Genomic DNA, 8,007 nt, shown 5'->3' on the forward strand with positions numbered 1-8,007 from the left:
TATATCAATACTTACCAATGTCTCCCCCAAAACTAGCATTCAGAACCATACATACTATTCCAGGTGTGGTCTTATTAGAGCAGAATAGAACATGACCGTCACCTTCTTCATTTTAAGCATTATATCTAAGGCATAAAATGCTGCCCATGGAAGCTCCCTCCCTTTATGACCACCATGGTGTGGAGTAACATGGAGAAATGCAGATTGATCTAATAGTTTATTAAATATAAGTGACACTAGCTCAAAATTATGGATTTGTTCCATGTGAATTCATTCAGCTTCCCTTCTGGATAGAGGTCTTCATATTCAATAAGCCACAACTCACTCTCCTTTAAAGACCATGATAGTCATAAGCAAATGTCATTCAAACATCAGTCCTGGAGGTCCCTCCTCTGTTGTTGTTTTTCCTCCCCTCATTTAATATCATTTACATAGGTTAGCATGACTTGCACAAGCTCAGTACACTTTCTAATCGGAATAGTCCTCTTTTTTCCTAGAAACAGTCCTATCAAGCTGGCCTATCAGTGATTGGTTCTTCCTCTGGCAATCTGAACTTATTCTCCGCTGCTGATGCATTCTTGGAGCATCTTTGTAACCTTCTTCTTCTTCTTCTTCTTCTTCTTCTTCTTCTTCTTCTTCTTCTTTTTTTAAAGTGAGGCAATTGGAGTTAAGTGACTTGCCCAAGGTCACACAGCTAGTAAGTGTTAAGTGTCTGAGACCAGATTTGAACTCGGGTACTCCTGACTCCAAGGCCAGTACTCTTTCCACTGCACCACCTAGCTGCCCCATAACCCTCTTCTTTAAGCTAGTACCTGACCTGTCTGTTGTATGCAGTCCATGGGCTTCTATTCCTTCTCTTTGTCCGGCACCCTTCCTTCTCACCTTAAAATAACATGTTACAATCACTTGTTTGTGAGCAGTAATTAATGGTCACACCCTCATGACCTTTCATAATAACCTGGTCAACCATCATCAATAATAACTGCCTCCCATCTTGGATATAGGAACAAGTATAGTCTACTGGGGGGGGGGGCGGGAAGTTCCTATTGCTCCCTATTGAAGTGCCCAAAGGACTTTGGAGATTTGGGGCCATCTCTGGGACACCCTCAAACAAAGAGACATCCAGGCTTCAGTGTCTCTCTTGAAGTCTAGTCATTAAAACAATTCAGTCCCTAGAGAAGACTGGGAGAGGCTGAGGAGTGGTGACATCTGGTCCCTCTCTTTTCTTTCTTAAACTGGTTTGGATAGTTCTCTTTTAACTAGTTTCAATTCGCAGCCCTGGGATCAGGCAAGGTGAGCTGCATTAACATCTATATAAGAAAGGTTAAAAGCTATGTGGAGGGAAAGCTAGGTGGCGGTGCAGTGGATAAAGCACCAGCCCTGGATTCAGGAGGACCTGAGTTCAAATCTGGCCTCAGACATTTGACACTTACTAGCTGTGTGCCCCTGGGCAAGTCACTTAACCCTCATTGCCCTGCAAAAAAACAGAAACAAAAACAACCAAAAAGTAAAAGCCATGTGGAACAGTCTTTATGTGCATGGAAGTTAACTTCCTGATGCCTAGAACTGAACTTTCCCTCTAGAACATTTCTAAAGAAAAATATTTATCAAGACAAAGTAGTGTAATAGAAAAATAGCTAGAATGGGTTATCACCCTTGCTCTGCTACCAACTAGATATATGAATCTGAACAAATCTCTTTAATCTCTAAGAGTTTAGAGTTTCCTCACTTGCCAAGTGCAAAACAGTGCTTCTGACCACGTCCGGACACCAAACTTAAATCTATGTAACTATCTAAAGGTTAGTGTTTTTCCTTCTTTGGGAAACATATAGCTGGACATCTGGTCCAGTCCAGTATCTATTCATCTGCTCCCTTTGGGAATTCCTTGTGAATTATTTCTTCTTAAACAGAGATAAGATGTCTAATGCCACTTCACCTGTCACCAGGCCAGACTCCAACCTATTGATTGTCCATGTCAACCACTTCTCCCATTCTCTGATATAACCTTTAGGCAAAAAAAGCCTTTATGATTATAGTCAAGTGACTTCATTTATTCTTTATCATCCTCTTCAGCCTTATCCTGCAAATGTGCCCATCATCACTCTGGGTCTGCCAACTAGCTAGAAATGTGAATTTTCTGAGTCTTGAGTTTTCTTACCTGCTAAATGGGAGGGTTGGCTAAGATGCTTTCAAAGGTTCTTTCTATCAGAACCTTACCTCAGACATTTTTTTTCCAAGTTCATTCTTCCCCATGAAGCTGTATACTGCACCCTGAAGACTGCATAACTGCATCCTCAAGGTATTGCTTTAGGGTCAGGGTACCCATGTATCAAGGTCTGTCTCAAAAGGAGCCTGTCAGACTCTCTGCTCAACATGGGAAAAAAGCTTGAAATACCAAACCCCACATAAATCTTTCTGACTGTTAGGTCTACCTGTCCCTACCCTGATACAACAAATATAGTGATGGACAATCCTAAATCAACCAATCGGGGCACTCCATTGTCCCTCTGCTAATCTCTGGATTAGCTCAAGAGTCTCCAATTTTTTCTCTCAATAAATTTTGTATCATTTGGGCTACAAGTATTCAATTATTCACATGGAATCCATTCAATGCCCATTAATAAATTTAAAGAGCAGCTAGGTGGCACAGTGGATAGAACACTGCCCCTGAAGTTGGGATGACCTAAATTCAAATCTGACCTCAGACTCTTACTAGTTTTGTGACCCTGGGCAAGTCACTTAACCCCATTTGCCTTAAACATCTGGGGCCACCTCCAGTCGTCCTGATCTATATCTTGCCAGTGAACCCGATGTCTCTGGAGGAGAGAATGAGGCTGATGACTTTGCACAGTCCTCCTTCACTTAAATCCAATTCCCTGCAAGTTATGACATCACCTAGATCTCATGGTCTTCTTTGAGAATTAAGGACAAATAACAACAACAATAAAGTTAAGCAAGAGAAAGATAGAAAATGTTTAGAAATTGTGAAGACTTTTGTCAAGCCATTCTCCCATCTTTAAAAAAACTAAAAGTGGGCAGCTAGGTGGCACAGTGGATAGAGCACCAGCCCTGAATTCAGTTGTATCTGAGTTCAAATCCAGCCTCAGACACTTGACACTAGCTGTGTGACCCTGGGCAAGTCACTTAACCCCCATTGCCCCGCAAAAAAAAAAAAAAATTTTAATTAAAAAAAAACTAAAAGTATTCATAAGCCCTGGAAAGCAGATTTTTCAGAAGAATAAACCCACCTCATGATTCATGTACCAGCTTCATATAGACCCTTATTATAATCAATTTTAAGGGAACTAAAATTTCTGCTGGCCAGGCAGAAGAAGGAAAATTAGATAAAAATGTATATTCCATAAATCTATCCTTTCCAGGTCTCAGGTATCTTGCTCCCCCTCACCTTTTCAGCTTCCTTTTATGTACAGTATTGTCTTTACCCCGTTAGAATATAAGCTTCTTGAGAGCAGGAACTGTCTTGCTTCCAGCTCTTAGCATAGTACCTGGAACACAGCAAATGTTTAATAAATACCTGTTGCCTGACTGAATTTGCTAATTATCAAATTGAGAGGAGCAATGATTTCTCCATTCAGATGTATAATCACTCCTCCCATTCCACCCTCCTCTACCCATCATCTTTTTTCTTCATTCCACTCTTTTTTTTTTCTTTTTTCAGGGCAAAGAGGGTTAAGTGACTTGCGCAGGGTCACACAGCTAGTAAGTGTCAAGTGTCTGAGGCTGGATTTGAACTCAGGTACTCCTGAATCCAGGGCCAGTGCTTTATCCACTGCTCCACCCAGCTGCCCCCTACTCCACTCTTAACTGCAAGTTCCTGAAGACATTTTTACTTAATCACCAAAACTGTCAGGTATTTCCTTGCACACACTGAAAATCAGAAGCCTGATATGATTTCTCCCCTTTCCCCCAACTCTCTTGTACTGCTAGGGAAGGACAGAACATTTCCCCATCTAAATTAATCCCTGACCCATCATGGTATATGTATTTTTTTTTTTAGTGAGGCAATTGGGGTTAAGTGACTTGCCCAGGGTCACACAGCTAGTAAGTATTAAGTGTCTGAGGCCGGATTTGAACTCAGGTTCTCCTGACTCCAGGGCCAGTGCTCTATCCACTGCACCATCTAGCTGCCCCGTGGTATATGTATTTTAAAAGTAGGTACTATATATATATATATATATATATATATATATATATATATGTGTGTGTGTGTGTGTGTGTGTGTGTGTGTATGTATGTATGTGTATATGTATGTATGTGTATATGTATATATATGTATGTATATATGTATATAATCCTACCTACACATACACACAAAAAAAATTCTGAACCCTAAAGACAACTTTAAAGTCACTATTTGCCTAAGAGGGATTAAACTTTGATCAACTTTTCCAAACCTATGGCAGTATTCCTATGCCAATAAAATAGAATTTGCCTATCATTAGAAGGTCCCCTCCTTTTTCAGAGATGTATGGGTCCTTTCAAGTCATAATTTGCTTTTCCTATTTTTCCCTGCATCCTAAGTACTATTATAATTATGTCTCCCCAGCTTGACAACGTACAATAGGTTCCCATATGTGAAAGGCCTCCCCATCTCTTTTAGTTATCTGATAACATTTTACAACCTGCTATATAAAGTGGTATCCCACATCTGGGCCAACATACCACCCCTCCCAAATTCTAGTTCTCTTTTACAAATGCACCTGTTCCTTTCATTCCTATATCCCCTGAATTCTCTCTAACCTTAATAACCCACTGGCATGTGAGCACACACCCTTCCTTGCTCAGTTATATCTTCCTCTTCATGCTGGTGTTCTCAGAGATCCAAAATCACTTTCTGAAATGCATGAAATCCCCCCACCAGGATCTATGAGCACTCCTTTCCCTCTCTTGATCTAATTCCAATCCCCTTAGATGAATGCAATTGTTCCTAGTTACCTCTATGCTGTCCTAGCCCCTGAAATTGAGAGTATTATAGAGGAAACTCAAATATAGCTAAGTACCGGGAGCAGCTAGGTGGTGCAGTGAATAAAGCACTGGCTCTGGATTCAGGAGGACCTGAGTTCAAATCTGACTTCAGACACTTGGCACTTACTAGCTGTGTGACCCTGGGCAAGTCACTTAACCCTCATTGCCCCACCAAAAAAAAAAGTGTATATATATATATATGTGTGTGTGTGTGTGTATATGGAGAGAGAGAGAGAGAGAGAGAGAGAGAGAGAGAGAGAGAGCTAAGTACCTTTGTGCCTACATAACCTATGTCAACCTGAAATGAAGAAGACTGCCAAAACAGCAAAAACTAGGGTATTTGAAGCAAGGCAATTCAAGGACATCAGGTAGTACCAGGGGATAGGAATGCCCAAGATTTGCCAAGGAGGGACAGGGTTAAATACTGTTCAACTGGGAGGGAATCTCAAGAGAGAACCTGTTACATAAGTTGTTTTGCATAACACCCAAAAGTCCCTAGAGAAGGCTGGGGGAGGCTGAGGAGTAGTGACATCTGGTCCCTCTCTTTTCTTTTTTAAACTGGTTTAGATAGTTCTCTTAACTAGTTTCAATTTGCAGCCCTGGGATCAGGCAAGGTGAGCTGCATTAACACCTATATAACAAACGATAAAAGCTATGTGGAACAGTCTTTATGTGCATGGTGTTGATGGCTAGAACTCAACTTCCCCTCTAGAACATTTCTAAAGAAAAAATATTGGAGCAGCTAGGTGGCACAGTGGATAGAGCACTGGCCCTGGAGTCAGGAGGACCTGAGTTCAAATCCAGCCTCAGACACTTGACACTTACTAGCTGTGTGACCCTGGGCAAGTCACTTAACCCCAATTGCCTTACAAAAAAAAATATTGCCTGTGCTGCGAGACATGGACCCTCATTTGACAGGTAACAAAACCAAGACCTATAGAGATCATATGATATATCCAAGGTCATACAGGTAGTATCAGATGTAGGATTTGAACATAAGTCCTCTGACTACGGTGATCTGTCATTAAAGACCAAGATTCTGGTCCCTATCCCCCTCTTCATTGAGAGGCATGTCTCACCCAGTGCTTATGAAAATGGCTGCCAAGTAAGCACTTAATAAATTCTTTTTTTTTTTTAATTAAAATCTTAAATGTATGTAGATAGTGAGGTCCTGATAGAAAGACCCTTAAAAGACATTTTATTAAATTTTCCCACTTGGCAAGTGAGGAAACTCTAAACTCTTAGAGATTAAAGAGATTTGTTCAGATTCATATATCTAGTTGGTAGAGCAAGGGTGATAACCCACTCTAGCCATTTTTCTGTTACACTACTTTGTCCTGATAAATATTTTTCTTTTTTTTTCTTTTTTTGCAGGGCAATGAGGGTTAAGTGACTTGCCCAGGGTCACACAGCTAGTAAGTGTTAAGTGTCTGAGGCTGGATTTGAACTCAGGGCCAGTGCTCTATCCACTTCGCTAGCTAGCTGGCCCAAAGCACAGGCAATATTTTGTCCTCCCATTTCCCCACCTACTATATGACATGGCAGCCTGTAAATTACATGACAGCAGCTTGAATTCATGCAGTACTCTCAAGTTTGCAAAGTGCTCTGCAAATGTTATCTCACCCATACAGTAGCCCTTTGAGATAGGTATTATTATTATCCCCATTTTACAGATGAATATATTGAGCTAGAATGAGGTTAAGTGACTTGTCCAGGGTTACACAGTTAATAAGTGCCTGGGCTGGGCAGCTAGATGGCACAGTGGATAGAGCACCGGCCCTGGATTCAGGAGTACCTGAGTTCAAATCTGACCTCAGACACTTAACACTTACTAGCTGTGTGACCCTGGGCAAGTCACTTACCCCCAATTGCCTCACCAAAAAATAAAATAAAATAAAGTGTTATTTAGGGTCAGCTAGGTGGTGCAGTAGATAAGGTGCCAGCCTTGGATTCAGGAGGACCTGAGTTCAAACCCAGCCTCAGACACTTACTAGCTGTGTGACCCTGAGCAAGTCACTTAACTCCCATTGCCCTGCAAAAAATAAAAAAAAAAATGTTCCTGGGCCAGGATTTGAATCCAAGTCTTCCTGAATCTAGTTCCAACACCTCTGAGAAAGACACCCTCTCTCACCTTCAGTTTCTGTATTTGAAAATTGAGATAATAATGATGTGGGTTGGAATTAAGATTAAATTAATTGTGAGTCGTCCCAAAAGAATTACAAGACTCAGTGACTCAGTTTCCCAAGTTTTATTGCAATACTGTGAGTGAACACAGGGAGAGAACCAGAAAAGTGGAAAGGTATCTCTCAAATAGAGAAAGAAAAGACAGTTATATTTATAGTATGGATAAATTGATTATTAGTCAGTCTCATTATAATAATCTCCACCTTAGGGAGGTACAGGGGAGGGTTTATCCTAATTTGGAGCTCCTGGGGTCCTAAGTCAACCCCCAAAGTGGGTACCTTTTTCCGTGGAGGTATGTTTTGGGGATTTACATGTCATAAGGTGAATCTGGGGACAAATTTGACCTTTTTCTGCACATGTCGCTTTTTGATTCCCATGTTCAGTTTTCAAAATACCTTCATTTATCAGTAGACTTTCTATGCCCTGTCACTTTATCATTGTGTATCATTGTTACAGTTAAGGTCTTTTACCTGCCTCTTTATGTTCTTGTTATGAATGGTGATTAATGTGGGTACACAAAAACCTAGGCCTTGATTTCTTTCCCAAACCTTAAGTTATCCATTAACTGGGGTCTGAATCCCTCTTAGAGCTCATTTCTGAATTAGAGCTTGGGTCTTAGGTTTTTCTGTTAGCCCCTTTTTTGCTTCCTACATCAATAATAGCTCCTACTTCATAGGGTTGTGAGGATCAAATGAGATATATAAAATGCTCAGCAAAGCTTAAAGTACTATATAAATGCTAGCTATTGTAATGATGATGGTTGATGATTTATTGTTGAGTAATGGTAGAGCTCCAGTCTGTAAGAATCATATTTTCATCGAAATTTCCATCAAAAAT

This window comes from Dromiciops gliroides, chromosome 5 (assembly GCF_019393635.1).
Source record: "Dromiciops gliroides isolate mDroGli1 chromosome 5, mDroGli1.pri, whole genome shotgun sequence".
NCBI lineage: Eukaryota > Metazoa > Chordata > Mammalia > Microbiotheria > Microbiotheriidae > Dromiciops > Dromiciops gliroides.